Below are 17,569 nucleotides of genomic sequence, written 5' to 3'. Positions count from 1 at the left end.
AGATTCCACAATTATCAAGATTTTGTCACATTTGTATCATCTGTCCCTGTTTTCTTTCTTGTTATTAATAACCTTGAAGCATGTAGTAGCAACACTTAGATAACATCATCTCTAAATAGGTCAATATGTAGCAACATGGGTACTTTTTACATAACTGCCATGCCACTAGCATCTAACAAGATTGACAATAATTCCTTGGTATCATTTAATAGCTAACTTTACTCAAATTTTCTGAATAAATCAGTCTTTAGAATTGTTCCAATCACAATGCAAACTAGATTCACTCATTGTATGTGATTGATATGCTTCCTTAATCTTTGAATCTAATAGTCTCTTTGTCATTTGTTTAATTTCTTGACTTTGACCATCTGCAAAAAGTCAATCTTTAACTCACACTCTAAATATGTGGTATCCTTTAACTTAATCCTTCTCCTCCATATTTGGTATAAACTGCAAAATTATTTCAAAGTGTCTTATGTACTTCTTATTCCAGCAGATTGAGAAGAGCAATGTCTGCTTGCCTTACATGTATGAAATCCTGTCAAGAAATTATTGACTCTTTTCTTGAGCTAGCCTTCCTCACTCATTACCTCCTTCACTTTTTCTTTCTTTCTGTCCTCCCTCTCCCTTCCTCCTTCCCTTCCTTCCTTCTTTTTGTCAAGCATATATGTTGAATTTTGTTAAGACTTTTAGATACCTATAAAGACAGTTACATGATTTTTATTCTTAACAAGTATGGTATGATGAGTGGATGAATTATCCTAATGATTTTTCTAATATTGAACTTGAGGCATTTCCATAATGAATGCCATGTGCTTATGATATATTCTTAATATTTTGCATTCTATTTAACATTACAGATGCTATTTAATAATATTTTTTAAAGATTTTGCATTAATATTCATAAATCAGACAGGCCTGTAATTTTTTAGTACTATTTATCAGGCTTTCATTTTGACACATACTTTATAAAAACAATTTGGAAGTTTTCTCTTTTCTACACTCTATAACAATTTATATACCATAGGGTTTATTAAATCATCCAAACGCTAACAGAATTTCTTGGTAAAGTCAATTAGAATGATTATCTAGAATGATTATCATGGGAGGAGGATGGCCAGTAGCAGAATTTTGAAAAATTTTGGAGTTTTCAGGTAATTTTGCACAGAATTATTCCAAATAGACTTTTACTATTTTCTGTTTCAAACATTATTTCACTGTATCATTTTGTATTTTGTGAATTTGTATTTTCACCAATTAGGATGATTCACACTTTCTCTTCATTCTTAATCACCTTTTTTAATGTTTTATTTTGCTAAGCTGTCAATTTCTGCGCTTTTTTTCTTGATTTCTTCTGCTTTATTTTAGTTTTCATTTTTGTATTTTTGTATTCTTTTGAATTTAATATTGAATTCACTATTTTCACCTTATAAAGGTTTTAATGTAATAAATGTTTCTAAAAACACTGCTTCAAATGTATCCCATGAGTTTTGATGTTTTTTTCATTTTTATTATTTTCCTGAAACTTTGTAGTTTCCTTTTACTGTTACTTTCAGCAACACTTACAATACTGCTGTTCATCTTCATCTTGTTTAAGTCCTGCTCTTTTTGGTGATTTGGTCACATCCACCCATAGTCTGAGATTTGGAGGGATTTCAAGTCACCAACTTTTCTTGAAGATGCTATCCATGTTTTTTGTTTTGTTTTGTTTTTCTCTCTGCTATCTTGTTAATCTGTTTGAATTTTATAGAAGGAGTTCTGAAGTGATGATTCAAGACTGCTACTATGATCACTGATCTGGAAGATCTCCCAGGAAGAAAACCAGTGAGAATTATAGATACTTTTATGAGACCAAGGGTACTGTCATAAAATGTACTAACAACTATAGAATCTGGGTGCCTTTACAGGGAGGTTGTTTGTTAGAAACAGCTTTTGAAAGGATAGTTTTACAACCCAGAATCATTTCTTTTTATGCATCTAGAGGAGAATAATGGAATTTTCTCTTCATCCTGTGATTTTTTTTTTTAATTTCCTTTGCTGGCAGGTTGAAGAATCTACAGTTTCAAGATCAAGCACAAGAATCGCATTAGCAATGAGAAGCTAAAAACTTACAACATGGAAAGTGAGCGGGCATTATGTAAAAAGGTGAATGTGTAACTGATGTGATTCTGCAATCTGTATTTGGGGTAAAAATGGGAGTTCATAACTCACTTGAAACTAATGTCTGAAATATGATATGCCAAGAGCCATGTAAGGTTTTGAACAACCAATAAAAAAAAAAAGAAAAAAGAAAGTGAACATTACAACAAAAATTTTAACAAGTGAAACCCGAAGAATAAAATGCTCCAATTATATTCCTAAGACCATAGCTTTGGAAGGAAGTGAAAGTCAGGAAGAAAATGATGTCCACTTATGGGTCTGGGATTGTGGCTCAGTGGTAGAGCCTCCTCTAACACATGCGAGGTCCTGGGTTCCATCCTCAGCACCACATAAAAATAAATTAATAAAATAAAGGTGTTGGTTAAAAAAAAGAAAAGAAAATGATGACCACTTAGACCTTCAAATGAGTAAGATCTGCAACTAACCACTGAGTATTATCAAGGCCAAATTTTCTTCATAGTCTTTAAATAGAGGTACTATGTAGAAGGTTATGCATTTAAATGTACATAAATAAAATAATATGACTAAAAGGGGGAGAAGGAGAAAAGATAAAGCTGGTACAGATTCACTTCATATAAATCTTTTTACAAAACTTCATCTAGGTTGGAAAAGATGTGATTTTCTATAAAGTTAACAAAATGTAATGGGAAAATGTTTTCCAACTGTCCAGCTCTTTTTGAGGGGCCAAAACTGAGAGCAACAGCTCCACACTCTATAAACAAACAAACAAACAAGCATAAAAAGAATTTGCTAAGAGGTGGGTCCCCAAACATCATCTGAAATCTCTAAAGCATCCTCTACCTACAGAGATTAAGGCTTGGGATGGGAAAATTTATGGGCTTTTCTTAGTATTGTCAGGGTCTTGTGCATTTTCCTTCTGTCCTCAAAAGAATCCCCACTTTCCACCCTCAGAAGAGACAGGTGACAAAAGGGAACTAAATAAATTGAAGAACTTTTGCTACTTTGGAGTTCTCCTGGGGATTCCTGGGGAGTTCACGTTGGTTGGGGAAGTGCTGGAGGAGGGATTTCCAGTTGGTGTGTGGTGTGTCCAGGGAGAAGGCCACGTGCATGGCATTTGCGGGAGTTGGGAAATAAAGTTTGTTCCTGCTTGAGTGGCTCGTGTTTCATGCCCAGCCAGACTGTGGCAAACTTCTATGCTTAGAACCTCTAATATGAAGCTAGCATGCTGGTCTCGTGCGGTTGACCAGACCTTACATTACATCATTAAAGGATTCTTTCTCCTCCCTTCTTGCCTTTTTTCCTTCCATAGAGCTAAGATGATTGCAATGTGAAAATCTTTGCTAGATCATAAAAATATGAAAATAATTAAGACATGGTCCTTACTCTATGAAGGTTATATTTAGTAGTAGACAGGCAAACAGAACAATATTTACAAATCAATTCATTAGGAACTCTAAAAATTGATGCTCAGAATGTATAATAATGAGGCAAACAGCCAAAGAAAATGCTCTGGTAGAAGTGATCTCTGATCTAAATCTTTTTTTTTTTTTTTTTTTTTTATACTGGAGAATGAACCCAGGCCTTACACATCCTAGGCAAGCACTCTACCATTGTGTTAAATCTCCACTTCTTATCTGACTCTTAAAGGGGGGTTATGAGTTCTTCAAGAGAGTGAGGACTCAAGATAGCAGATTAGAGGAAAATTGAATTTCCAGTTGGTTCATGGCTCAGGATTCAAGCAGTGGGAGTATTACTTCAGTGCAAAGTGGGTGAAAGAGGGTATTAACCCAATGTTGGGCAGAGTCCTTAGAGACTCAGAAATTTGGGTGCATTGAACAAAGAACAAGGAGTATGTTGGAGCCAAGTAGGCGGCAGCAGTGGCAATGGAGCTGGTTCACCTCAGAGAGGAGGAGTAATACAAAGACAAATACAGTGGACACATTTGGCACATACAAAAAACTGTGGATCAGTAAAGCAGCCTGAACTTAGCTGATCCAGAGGCTGCATAGCAAACTGGTGTCTGGAAAGTGGAGAGAAAGCTGAGGCCAGAGCCTTCTTGGGCTACACTGCAGCTGACTGCTGTAGAAATCTGGGAGACCAGAGAAAATGTTGCCATATTGTCCAAGCAAGCCCCTACCATGTGTCATAGGCTGTATCTAGCAGAAAGTGAGTGGCACGGGCAAAGAGAATGTATCCAGGGGGATTTAAGTAATACATACAGAAGAGAATGCAACTAACCTTCCCTTTGAGTCTGGCAGATCACATGACCAGCTGAAGAGGGTCAAGGAAACTGAACAGATGGGTGCTGATACACTCAGGGACTAAGCCTGGGAAGGTAGTATTTTGGGGTGGCAGAGTGTGCAAGACCTGTGGAGGATTAGCTCCTATGTCCCACCAATAGAATTCTTGGGAAGCACCCCAGATCCTTACTCCCTGCAGGAATTGGTATCTGCTAGGCCCTTGGGGTATGTTGATCTAATCCCCAGAGCAGACCAACAAAGCCCCTAGGGTCTGATTAGACCTAAAAGCCACCCCCAAAACTTCCCTCCCAGAATTCTGCAGAAGTCTCATCCTGGAGTGCATTGATCTGTTCTGTGCAGACAAAACTCCAATCAACAGTACTTCCCATTCCATCCTACCTTAAACTGGCGAGAAGAGAAGCTGAGAGCTACTTCAACCAACTTCAGGCTTAGGCCACTCCTATTGGCAGCTCAGTAGGCAACACAAAAAGAGGAAGGGTTTTAACAACCCCTTGGGGTGTGTGCTCTCTCTCTCTCTCTCCCTCTTTCAACATAGTGCAAGAAAAAAATAGAACAGTTAGGTAGAGGCAGTAACTATTCGTCCATGTTGACAGTTTTGATTACCTCAGTAAAAACAATTCTTTCATTTTTCATTGTGTGTGTGTGTGTGTGTGTGTGTGTGTGTGTTTTTTCTTGCTGTGCTGATCAGTTTATGGACATATTTCTCTCTCCTTTTTAAAAATAGTTATTGTTTATTGTGTTGTCTTTTGATAGTTTTTTGTATATTTTGTTTTGTTTGATTCTCTTGTTTTTCTCTCTCCTCCCATTTAACAGCCAAATTCTCTTGTTCATTTTCTCTCCTCCTTCTTTTTACCCATTACATGCTGCATCTCTTCTGCATTCTCTTCATTCCAAACAACCTAAACTTTCTTTTACTTTCCTGTCACATTTTTTTCTTTTAATAAACTGTAGTTTCACAATCTCTTAGAACTATTTGGTTTATATAATTATTGCCCCCACCATTCATGTTGTTGCAATTATTAGTACTGTGGATGGTATACTTGACACCTATTGCTTACTGTGATACCAGATGTAGTTCATGGCTATTTATTGTTTTTTCTGTTGGCAATTACTGACTCATCTTTCCTGTTTTTGTGTTAATTATTGTTGTAGATCTCATAATAGGCAAGAGGCATTTATATTGATGCTGTACATTGTTAGCTTTGGTTTTTGCCATTGTATGTTTCCCCCATTTCTGTGAGATGCTGAGAATCTACCAGGACACTATGAGCTCACAGGACAGAGGGAGGCATCACAATACCTTAGTTCAAATTACACTAGAGAGGTATAGTAACAAAAAACTGCATGGTACTGGCATAAAAACAGACACACACTAATGGTAATAACAGAAGACACAGAGAAAAACACACACATCTACAGCCATCTGATCCTTGACAAAGGTGCCAAAAACCTACATTGGAGAAAAGATAGCTTTTTAAACAAATGGTGCTGTGAAAAGTGGATATCCATATGAGGAAGAATAAGACTAGATCCTTATCTCTCACCTGAACAAAAATCAACTCAAAATGAATCAAAGACCGAGGAATCAGACCAGAAGCTATGCAACTCCTAGAAGAAAACACAGGGTCAATATCCAACATGCACGCACAGGGAATGACTTTCTCAGTCAGACCTCTAAAGCTCAGGAAATAATGCCAAGTGCTAATAAACAGGACAGCATCAAATGAAAAAAGCTTCTGTACAGAAAAGGAAACAATTAGGAATGTGAAGAGAGAATGTACAGAATGGGAGAAAATCTTTGCTAGCACTCTTCTGATACAGGATTAATACCTAGAATATGTATATATAAAAACTTAACACCAAAAAGAAAAAACCCAATTAATAAATGGACAAATGAATTAAACAGACACATCTTTGAAGAAGACATACAAATGGCCAATAAATAAATAAATAAATGTTCAACATCATTAGTTATTAGGGCCATACAAACTAAAATGACTCTGAGATTTCATCTGACACCAGTCACAATGGCAATCATCAAGAATACAAAGAACAATAAGTGTTGGAGAGAATGTTGAGAAAAAGAACACTTTTCCACTATTGGTGTAATTGTAAAGTAGTACAACCATCTTGGAAATCAGTAATGAGGTTCCACAAAAAGTAGAAAAGGAACCACCATATGACCCAGCTATAACACTCCTTGGAATTTATCCTGAAGAATTAAAGTCAGCATACTATAGCAATACATGGATACCCATGTTTATACCAATACAATTCACAATAGCCAAACCATAGAACCAAGCTAGATGTCCATCAATGGATGAAAGATAAAGAAAATGTGGCATACATACAATGGAGTTTTATTCACCATAAAAAACAATGAAATCATGTCATTTGCAGGATATGTGATATACTATATATTTAAAAATTTTTTTGTAAGTTGTAGATGGGCAGAATGCTGTTATTTGTTTATTTGTATGGAGTACTCAGGATCAAACCCAGTGCCTCACACATGCTAGGCAAGCACTCTGCCACTGAGTCCCAGCCCCAGCCCATGCATATACTATATTGACAACTGAATGTTGGCTGTACCTCTGCAAGAAACTAGGGAAACACGTTGTGTTCATTCCCTTACATGTTTACATTGTATATACATGTCATTGGTATTAAGATGCTAATTTAGTAGAAAGACTAATTGAAAGGAATCTTGAACAAAGTCTTGATTTCTAGATGGTCTTGAATGCAAACCAACTTCTATGGTCTGACCTAGCTTACTGGCCCATATTGTAGGAATTGGAAAAGTATAGAGTGACTAGAGTAGATGGTGTAGAAAAGGGAGTGCAAAGTAAAGAAGTAAGCAAGGGTGAGCTCATGACTACATTTGCACATTTTAGTCAGCATGTTCATTTTGGAGGTGGTGGGAAAACCATGAAGTAATTTAGAAAAATATCCTGGGGTGATATCTGGATTTCAAAATAATCAATAATGGCAGGGTTAGATGCAATTAGAAAAAAAAAAGGCTTATCTAGTGACACAGGTGAGCGATGATGACCTGAATGTCTGGTGGTTGAAACAGAAGCATAGGAACAGATGGTAGACATACCGAGTCAGTAGTGTGAGAAAGGAAGGGGAAAGGAAAGGGAGACATTCAGAGGAACTCCAGGTCTTCTGGCTGGACAACAAAATGAATAATGGTTGAATTCTCTAAGATAACATAGAGCACAAGAGAGAAGCAGGTTTCAGTGAGATAGAGTTAAGTTTGGAGGATGTTGTAATTAAGGGGCCATATAATATGGCCAACAAGCAACATAGTCAAGAGTGGATATGTTTTTAAAAATAGAAAATATAGAAATATGAAAACAGTATGTACAACGATGTAAAAGAGTTCTATAAAAAATCTGGTAGGAATAATGCAAATTGTTACTTATGAACACAACAAGGAATAACTAAGAAATGATAGATTTTTTATCACCTAAGTTTATAAATGAACTGTATGAACTTCCATACTGTCCTGTAGACATAATCTAGTTACAGAATTTTATAATCAAAATCAAGGGCTTACTTAAGAAGAAATTTTTCAAATACAAGAGTATTTTTAACTAAGATTCATTTGGTTTAGACAGAGTATGCTTTTTAGTCATCTAACCGTCTGGTCTTCTTTCCTCTTAATTAGCCATATTTTCACTAAAAACTTGCTTCCCTCTAAAACTTGAAATACAAATGAAAATTAGTGATATTATTTGACAAGTCAAATCAAGAATCAATTCCAATTCTTTATACTTAGGTATTAAATGAGTAAGGTTTTACTGATTGGAATAGGAACACAATTCAAATCAGCTATCAATTTTCCTTTGTAGAAATAACAAATATTTTCTAATAGATATTAAAAGCAAAATTTTTTAAATTCAAGATGCATGAGACCACAAAAAAGAAAAGTAGCTGTGTATTTATGTTACCTAATATTTTTTGAAGACATATATCCTTCCAATTAATTAGAAAATATGAACAATTTTAAAATATTAGCTTTCTAAATGTTTTTATATTCTAGAGAGTTTACCCGAGCAATGACTATAATGTCAAGTAAATGCTAGTTAAGTTTAAGTAGAAATTGAAACTTTTTCAAGGCCAACTGTTTCTTCCTTCACTTTCAAATTAATGAGAGATACCAGACAAGAAATTTTATGTCATTTGTACATGTTGAGAATAGATTTTATATTTAAAATGAGTTTTTGTGTAGTGTATATTGCAGTGAATATCTGCCACCTGTCTTCTTGGAGTTAGCAACTGGTCTCTAAAATAATTTTCATTTCAGAAGCAATAAACAATAATCAAACTTGCAGTTCCACAGTGAAAATCAAACATACCTGGTGACTTCAGGGATGTCAATATGAGGACTGGGTGAGTTAAAAAGTCATAGGCATTCAGGATGAAGATTATGAAATGTGTTTGCTGATTCCCTGGGAAGAGTAAAACAGCAAGGTCCTACTGAAGGGACATACAGCAATAATGTCTTCTAATCTACAGCCATATTCTGCTATCATAGCATTCACTGTAGCCATTGCAAACCTAATATAGTACCTCTCAGGCCTGGAAAATAGAAAGAAAAAGAGATAAGGAAGATTAAAACATAAAATTTCAACTCAATTTGTGTCTAAGTTAAAAATGAATAGATTCAGTTTCTGATTCACATAATTATTACACATAATACTTCTTCCAATGTGAGATGTACTTTTACAAAATACATGACACAGAATAGCTATTTAATGGGAGTCACTATCCTCTTCCTTTAAAAACTGTTCTATATGCTTCATTTATACCATCTTACTCTTCTCTCTTTACAAAATATTAATTGTGGTAAGAAACATATAAAATGTACCATTATAAATGTACAATTCAGTAGTATTAAGCATATTTACACTATTGCATAACCAATCTCCTGCAGAACTTTTTCATTCTGCAAATCTGAATCTCTATATCCATTAAATAACTAATTTCTCCCTTCCCTCAGTCCGTGGCATCACAATTCTTTGTTTCTACAAATTTTATCACTCTAGATACTCCTATAACTGAAATCACACAGTTTTTATCTTTTGGGAAGAGGCTTATTTTATTTAGCATAACGATCTCAAGGCTCACCATGATGTATTATGTCAGAATTTCCTACCTTTTAAGGCTAGATAATATTCCATTGTGGTATACCACAATTTGCTCATTTATTCACCTGTTATTGGGTGTTTCGTTTGCTTCCAACTCTTAGGTATTATGAATAATGCTGCTATAAACATGGGGCGGGATATGTCTTTTAGATTGTGCTTTCAATTCTTTTAAATGTATATTCAGAAATATAGTTGATAAATCATATGGCAATTGTATTTTGAAATTTTGAGGAATTGCCATACTGTTTTCGGAGGTGTGAGTCATTCAACATTGTTCCTTTTTTTTTTTCCCCCTGAGATTGTTGTAACTATCAGAATCCCTTTGAGATTCCAATGAAATTTTGGGATGGATTTATTTAGAAAAAAGGGCCTTTGGGATTTTCTATGGATTGCGTTAAATCTGTAGACCACTTTAGGTAATGACATCAATATTAAGTCCTCCAATCCATGAACATGAGATTTCTCACCATTTGTTTTTTCATCTTTCATTTCTTTCAGCAGTATTTTGTAGTTTTCATTTCTACCTCATATTTTACACATAAAACAAGTCTACTTCCATTAACTTTCCCTTTTATAAACTTCCCTTCCTCTTTGTTGGATCCTGTGGAATCCTAAGATTAAACCATTTACTTCAATCCTGCTTTGATCTACTTCCTGAAGACAAAAACCAAACAATGTTGCTTTTTTCCTTTATTCCCTATATTGGGATTTAGATTCAGCTGATTAAGCTGGAGAGTAAGGAGCCCCCTTACTCCTTCCTTCAGCACTCCATATGTATATGCTTCTAAAACTAAGCACTCAGGAGAAGAGACCAATCTTTCCAGATAAAGGAAGAAGATGATGAAAGCAACAAATATTTAGATGATAAATTAAACTTCTGCTGGGAACCCATGGGATATGTGGTTATGGGAAGAACAGAATGAAATATCAGATTCTAGGTAAGTAAGTGGATGGGATATCAATAGCCAAAATAGAAAACCAATGTGGTAAAGAAGGCTGCAGAAAAAACATATTGCATTTTTAACATGATGATTTTGAGCTACCTCCGAAATTAAAGGCAGTGATTTCAAAAGAAAGCAAATAGAAAAAAGTATTCTGAGCTAAAAAGAGATATTGTCAAGACTTTTATATGGACCTGATAGAGCATCTCTCTGCCTTGGAGGCCATCCTTAATTATTCACATACCTATAATGTATTCATTCCCTATTTGTTTCTTTCCTGAAGGACATGCATATGCAAATATATACATCTGGCTGAGGAATTTTTATTAAATTCATCATATAGACTGCTTCATCTTAGAGATCTTAAAAATAAACATTTCAAAACATTATTAGTAAATAGTATTTCCTTTTTAAAACCAAGAACTGAGATCCAAAACTTAAAAACTTTTGACATTGTCATATGATAACCCTGAATACTCAACCAATTCCATTAATTTAGCTAGGTCAGAAGAAAAATATGTCACTTTTTTCTTTATAGTCTAAATATCAAAGTAGTCACAGATTTACAAGTAAGAAGGAATTCAAAACATCAGTTCTCATTTCACATAGAATCATAATCACAGGATAATTTAAATATTATTTTCAAATACCTTCACCAAAAAAAATTCTGTAACCTTAGTATAGCATCTAAAAGTACATCTGTGCTCTTCGGCAACAGTTATTGTTAAACACATGTAGTTGTTTAAACTAAATGCAGTTTTGCAAACATGTCTTCCTTTTTTTAACTCCCTACTTTTACATGGGCTGCTGCATCTGTGTGAATTTCTTTGTATACCATGCCTGACATTCCTACTCCCTGGTGCCTGAATATCAAGGGTCCCCAAGCAGAGGTAGCACTATGTCCCTAGGCAGTACTTAGACAATGGAGGGTTGCTGTTTGATTATTGCAATGACTGGGGGTGCTACTGGCATTAAGAATTTCAAGGGCCAAAGAAACTTTCAAGGGCACAGTAGAATTATCTTACCCCTTAATGTTAATAATATCCTTGCTTACCAAGTCAGTGAGACCCTGTCTCTACATAAAATACAAAATAGGACTGGGGATGTGGCTCAGTGGTCGAGTGCTTCTGAGTTCAATCCCTGGTACCAAAAAAACAAAACAAACAAACAAAGGACTAGGGATGTAGCTCAGAGATAAAGTATCCCTCTAAAATTTTCTCATCTTCTCAGCTTTTAGAAAACTTTATTCCATGCAAAGATATTCTAAGATTTTTCTACAAGCCACTGCCCATACTTCTCCATTATCAAATATACCAGTTATACCAATTTACCTGCCCACTACATGTGAGAAGGAGTTTCATGCATACAGCAGCACCCAGAGGCAGTAAAGCACAGTGGTTAGCAGCATAGGCACAACCCCACTTCTGAGCTTAGTCTGGCTCTACCAAATACTAGCCACATGATCTTGGGTTAAGTTACTTAAATTGCTGTTTTTCAGTTTCCTCATCTGTAAAATGGGGATAATGATAGATTTGACTACTTTCCATTGTTGGAAGGCTGACAGATGTTAAACACTTAACACAGTCAATATAATAATGCTTAGTTTGTGCTACACATTATGCCTGTTGATAGGTGAAAATGGTTTCTGTTGTGAATTCCTTCTATAATTCATAAATGTTAAGCATTAAAAAATAATAATATCCTTGCTTACAAACACTGACACTGAGCCAAAACCTAAAGACTCCTCAGGAATCTACCTAGGGACCATCTCCTTTGGGAATTCTACTCTAATTCATATCATTTGACTTATATATTCCCTTTATTTGCTCCTATAATAAGAGTATAGTACTGTCACGCCCACTAGAAAAATTCATTTTTTCCTCTACTAAAAATTTATGAGAATCCTCAATGCTTAATTAAATATATTTACCAGAGTGAGAAACCCCACATGCTTTTGTGACAGGATCTGCGAAAACTATAGGTATGTAGTCAGCACCAAGAGCTGCTATTGTGACTCCTCTCTGGTTCGAGGTTATTCCATCAAAAATTTAGGCTCCTCCCTTCCCATAATCCACACTTCATTGGCATGATCAGTCTAATATCAAAGATACATGATAAAAAGATTTTGAAAATGGGGTTTCTTATAACATAAGCTTTTCTGAAAGTACTTATTTCAGCGCAAAATTATGTAACCAGCATAAATTACTAGAATTCAATAGGTCTATAATTTCAATACAAAATACTACATGCAATATCTCTGCCTGTTTTACTTAAAGGAAACTAGGTTTTAACACTTAAGAGTTCAATAAAGCTCATGATGAATACCTCATACTTGAAATGGGTACTAGTCTTCCAAAAATAAGAATTTAACATTTTCAAAAGAAATTAAAAGTAATTATCAAATTAATATTGCATTTATTTTTCCTAGACTCAAATAAAGCTAGAATTTTATAAGGAATAAGATATTATTCCTTAATTATGATGGTAGTATTTGGAAAATAATGGCTTTTCTTTCTTATAATTCAGGAATCTTTCTTCTACCTCAAAAACGACAGTGTTACTATACGAAGTATTAACCATACTTTTAGAATTGAAGAGCTCCAGATGAAAAAAAAATCTGTGTGTGTGTGTGTGTGTGAATGTGTGTGTGTGTGTGTGTGTATATATATATATATATATATATATATATAAAATGAGATTTATATAAATATGAGATTTATGTAAATATATATTTATGAGATTTATATATCTCATAAAATTTATTTTTAGGCTATGATATATAAATCTCAGAAAAAAACTACTAAATTTTTAGATAAAACACCAGAAGCAAAAGAGAAATAACTTAATTAAATTCCATATAGTTAATGGTGTGGTCTAAAAATATGGCTCAAAATATGAAACAAAATTTTACCTTTATTTGATAAAATTTTTCCACATTAAATTCTGCAGTATTTGCCAACCTATGTAGATTTTCTTGAACAACTACCTTGGGATCTCTTCGTTTGGAACTACTGAAGAGATTGAAAGAACTAAGAGTTGGTATATAAGATATCCCATCTGTTCTTGTAGTAAATCCATGTATGAAAATATCTGTTGAAGACAAGTAATGAAGATTAAAAAGATGCTCTCCAAAAGACTACAAAGCAAAAAAAAAAAAAAAAAAAGACTACAAAGCATTACAAAAGCCAGTCAGTCTCTCCAGCAGACCTCCCTGATCCCTTCAACCAGCTCTTATTTATCTGGCTTCTAATTTTGACAGCACTTTGTACCTCCATATGTTCTTATTACCTACTGCTGTTTACCTTCCATATGGGATTACTGCTCTTCAAAGGGTATCTTCTGTCTCACCTGTCTTTTTGGTACCAACAGCATATAGCTCACATTAAATACTGTTTACCGAAGAAGGAAGATTGACTATTTTAAATTTCACTCTTCTGGGAAAGTATTAATGAGTTGATGTTTTAGAACTTCTAAATAAGAGATTTCTAGTGTTATAAATTGCATCATAAAGAAGGGCTGGGAAATTTGCTTAAAGCTAAATTGGTCTAGAACAAATTTGTATATTTAATATGGCATTGAAGGAGTCTTCTCTTGACACCCCTGACCCACAAGGCCATGCATAACATATATTGCAAATGATGCTAATGAACAATAAGTGAACATAAGAAAGGATGGAAAGAGGTGAGCAACCTCTGAAGACAGACTGGATTTTCACATATACAGAAAAACAACAGAGAATGTTAAATATACCTGGGATCAAAGGACAAGTGATAATAGTTAATTCTCCTTTCGGTGCTGGCTGGCAGACTTCTCAAATATGTTTCTATTTCACTCTGGATTTCTTCTAGTTCATGAGCTGTGATTGTGTTTATTTCAGTGGACTGTTTCAAAAGGCAATCTCTCAAAGTCACCTATAAATCTTCAACCTCAAAATTGTAAACCCCAATGAAGAGACGATCAATAAAAGCCTTCATTAAGGTTTTCCTGTGTGCAGGTACAATTACCTCAATGCTGCTCAGATTTTTTTCATCTATTTTTTGTTTAATGGTATACAAAGAGGCAGCCATGCTGGGATTACTAACAGTCTCAAATTCTCTCAAGAGAGCTAGTAATCCATTGCTTTTTTCCAGTTCACAATTATCATGTTTACCAACCCTTTCATACCTCATGTTACTTGCAACCCATTATGCAAAGGAACTTGGCCTTGGCAGCAAGGTGGTATTGGATGGCATTCAATGTCTTCAATAATGTCTCATGGCAGTTTTCCTGACAGGTCAATTTCAAAACAAAAGATCAATCAAAACTGCTTCTGCCATCCTTCAATAATATACAAAGTTTTTCAAAGAAGACTTCTGTGCCTAAGAAATTACCTGAAAAAAGAAAAATTGGCTCAAGTAAGAATACAAAATGATATCAATTTTCTTACACTTACAACAGAAATGTGTGGCAAATTAAAAAAAATAATTAATTGTCTTGATCTCAAAAAATAATCAAAATAGGGTTGGGGCTGTGGCTCACTGGAAGAGTGCTTGCCTAGCAAGTGTGAGGCGTTCCATCTACAACACCACATAAAAATAAAACAATACAGTCATTGTGTCCATCTACAACTAAACACACACACACACACACACACACACACACACACACATACACATTTTTTAAAGTAACCAAATAGTACCTATACCCCTTCCAGAAAAGAAAGACCACTATTAATCACAGGAGAAACATGCCAAAGTGATCTTTTATTATTTTTGTGAACATGTGGGTACATCTTCCCAGACAATAATTCTTTTTCAGTAGAAAATTACTTGTTGCCTTAGAAAGTCCTGTTTTGTAATTACAGGGTGTCAATCTACGCGCTCTACCATTGGTTCTGCATAATTGTTAAATTGGGTCACATCCCCTCATATGAAACCTAGAGAGGCCTTAAGTTTAAGAGTTTAACCTGAAAATCGAAGTTTTGTGGGATGGAAGCTGAGGGACTAAGGGACTTCCCCTCAGTGTGTGCCTTCTGGGCAAGGACCACGGAAGCGGCCGCCACTTGGATCCCAGGCGCTTCCTACCTACCTGGTTATTCTGGTTGGCGCCCAACTCCTCACCTTCTCGCGGGGTTAACGGTCCCTCCCGGTGACGCTTTGGGTGACCCCTTTGACCGACCCTGTTCTCCCGCCGCCCCTCGTCCTCTCCGCTCCCGCCGAATTTCATTTCAACAGCTGTGAGAGGGAGGCCACCCGCCTTTGCTGGACACCACGGATTCCCACGCGGCACGTCTGTCACCGCGGAGTCCCTGTCCACTGTGTGGCGCTCGGCTCCAGAGCGCGGGCGGCAGCTCCGCACCCGCCCGGCTGCTCCACCGACCGCTCCCCGCCCACTTAGGGCTTTGGGACCTGCGGACAGACTCGCAGCAGCGCGGTTCCCCTTCTCGCGCCTCACCCTCGGCTGTCGGCCTGTCAGCCAGGCAGCTGGGCCACGACCCGCAGCCTCCCTCCCGAGCCCCGAGTCCGCCCGAAACCCCGAAGCCGCGAGCCCCACGCACCTTTGCCCCTCACCGCGCCCTGGCGCCCCAGCAACCTCCGCGTCCGCTCCGGGTGGAAACCCGATGGCAGAGGATGGGGTCCGGGGGTTCCTGGGACCGGTCCGCGCCGAGCGCCCGCCGCCGCTCAGCAGTTCCCAGTCAGGAGCCGCAGCCGCGGAGGACCCTCTGGCGGAGCCAGGCGGGTCAGCGGGCCCGAGGCGGGCACCCCGGACCCGGAGAGGGGGCGGCGGGAGCGGGGGCACCGTGGATGGTCGCCAGGAGCGAAAGGCGGGTCCTGTGAGGGCCGGGCGGCGGGAATGGCGGCCGTGGGGCCCCTAGCGCGTGGAGGGCAGGAGTCGGGGCTGCGGGCGAGTCCCCTGAGCTGACTGGAGGTCCCCGCAGCTGGCGCTTCCCGACGACCCGCTGAGCCAGCAGTGGGGCGGGGACACTTGGTTTAAGGAGCCCAGCCTGATCCTGTCACGTATCTTAGAGACTTGTCCCCTCCAGGTTCAAGGAATGGGACTCTAGGGGGCGGTTGGTTAGTGTAGTTTTTGTTTGCCTTTTGGTGATTCTGCCTTTCTTGAGAACAAGCCAGTCCTCATGACAGCTCCCTCACTTTTATTGACTACACAAGGGTCGCTTATGCCCCTACCCCTTTTTTGCCCTTTTAAAAGTAGATTCCTCTAATTGGAAGAAGGCACCAATTCTTAGAATCTTGCTAAAGGTACAATTCAGCGTCCCTTACCTTTCCTCCAGGAGTGTGATTTCACACGTATTGAGCAGCTAAGGTATGGAAGGCATGTGCTATGATGGTGAAGGGGAAAAAATCCAGCCTCCTCAGAATAAGAGTCTCTGTAGAACTGGCTAAGATGGAAGAAGAGGTCTCTTTATTATTGTTCAGGTGATAAGTGCTGAAGAAGCTTTGCATGAATGACAGAGAATCTCTTGGAGGTGGGCACCTGCTTTTTCTTGACCAGAGACTAGGAGCACCAGCCCAGAATAGAACCCATTCTCCTTATCCCTGGCAACTGTTCTTGTCAAATTGGTATTTTCATTGGACATTTTTTAAAGAACTTTGAGTGGTAAGTGGTATCCCTAATCGAAGGTACACTATTTACCTCAAGCAATATATAGGTCTTTTAGTTATTAAAGTAAGTTTAATATATTTATTCCTGCTTTTATAGGCAGTGTTGAGAATTCAAATTTTTTCATGCAACAGTAAGTGGCAGTAAAGGACAAAAAGAAAATATTTCCAAACAGTGAAGTTGTTAGGGAAGAGAGTTTGTTAAATTGTGTTTACAGTCCTTTCACTTTCTGGTACTAACTTCATCTGTCATTTCATTCTTACTCAACCTACCCCAGTGGTTTTCAGTCCTGGCTACACATCAGAATTAAATAGGAAATTAAAAAAATAATAATAATGCAGGGAACCCCACCCCAGATAAACACTGAATCAAAATCTCCTAGAGTTAGTCCTGGCATATTTTGTTTTTCTTTCTTTTTTTAATCTTTATAGATGGTTCCGATGCATAATTAGTATTGAAAAACTGCCTTCTTCCCAAGCCTTTCAAATAA

The 17,569-nt window shown here is 37.1% G+C and overlaps 1 pseudogene; it reads right to left on the bottom strand.

Annotated features, from left to right (window-relative positions):
- LOC144253357 (purine nucleoside phosphorylase LACC1-like) overlaps positions 1-16,223 on the bottom strand; it is a 57,728-nt pseudogene extending 41,505 nt beyond the window's left edge.
- Between the last annotated feature and the right edge of the window lie 1,346 nt (positions 16,224-17,569).

The sequence above is a fragment of the Urocitellus parryii genome, chromosome 2 (assembly GCF_045843805.1).
Source record: "Urocitellus parryii isolate mUroPar1 chromosome 2, mUroPar1.hap1, whole genome shotgun sequence".
In the NCBI taxonomy this organism is placed as follows: Eukaryota; Metazoa; Chordata; class Mammalia; order Rodentia; family Sciuridae; genus Urocitellus; species Urocitellus parryii.
The sequence above is the reverse complement of the archived record's forward strand: the minus strand, read 5'-3'. Positions and strand labels throughout refer to the sequence as shown.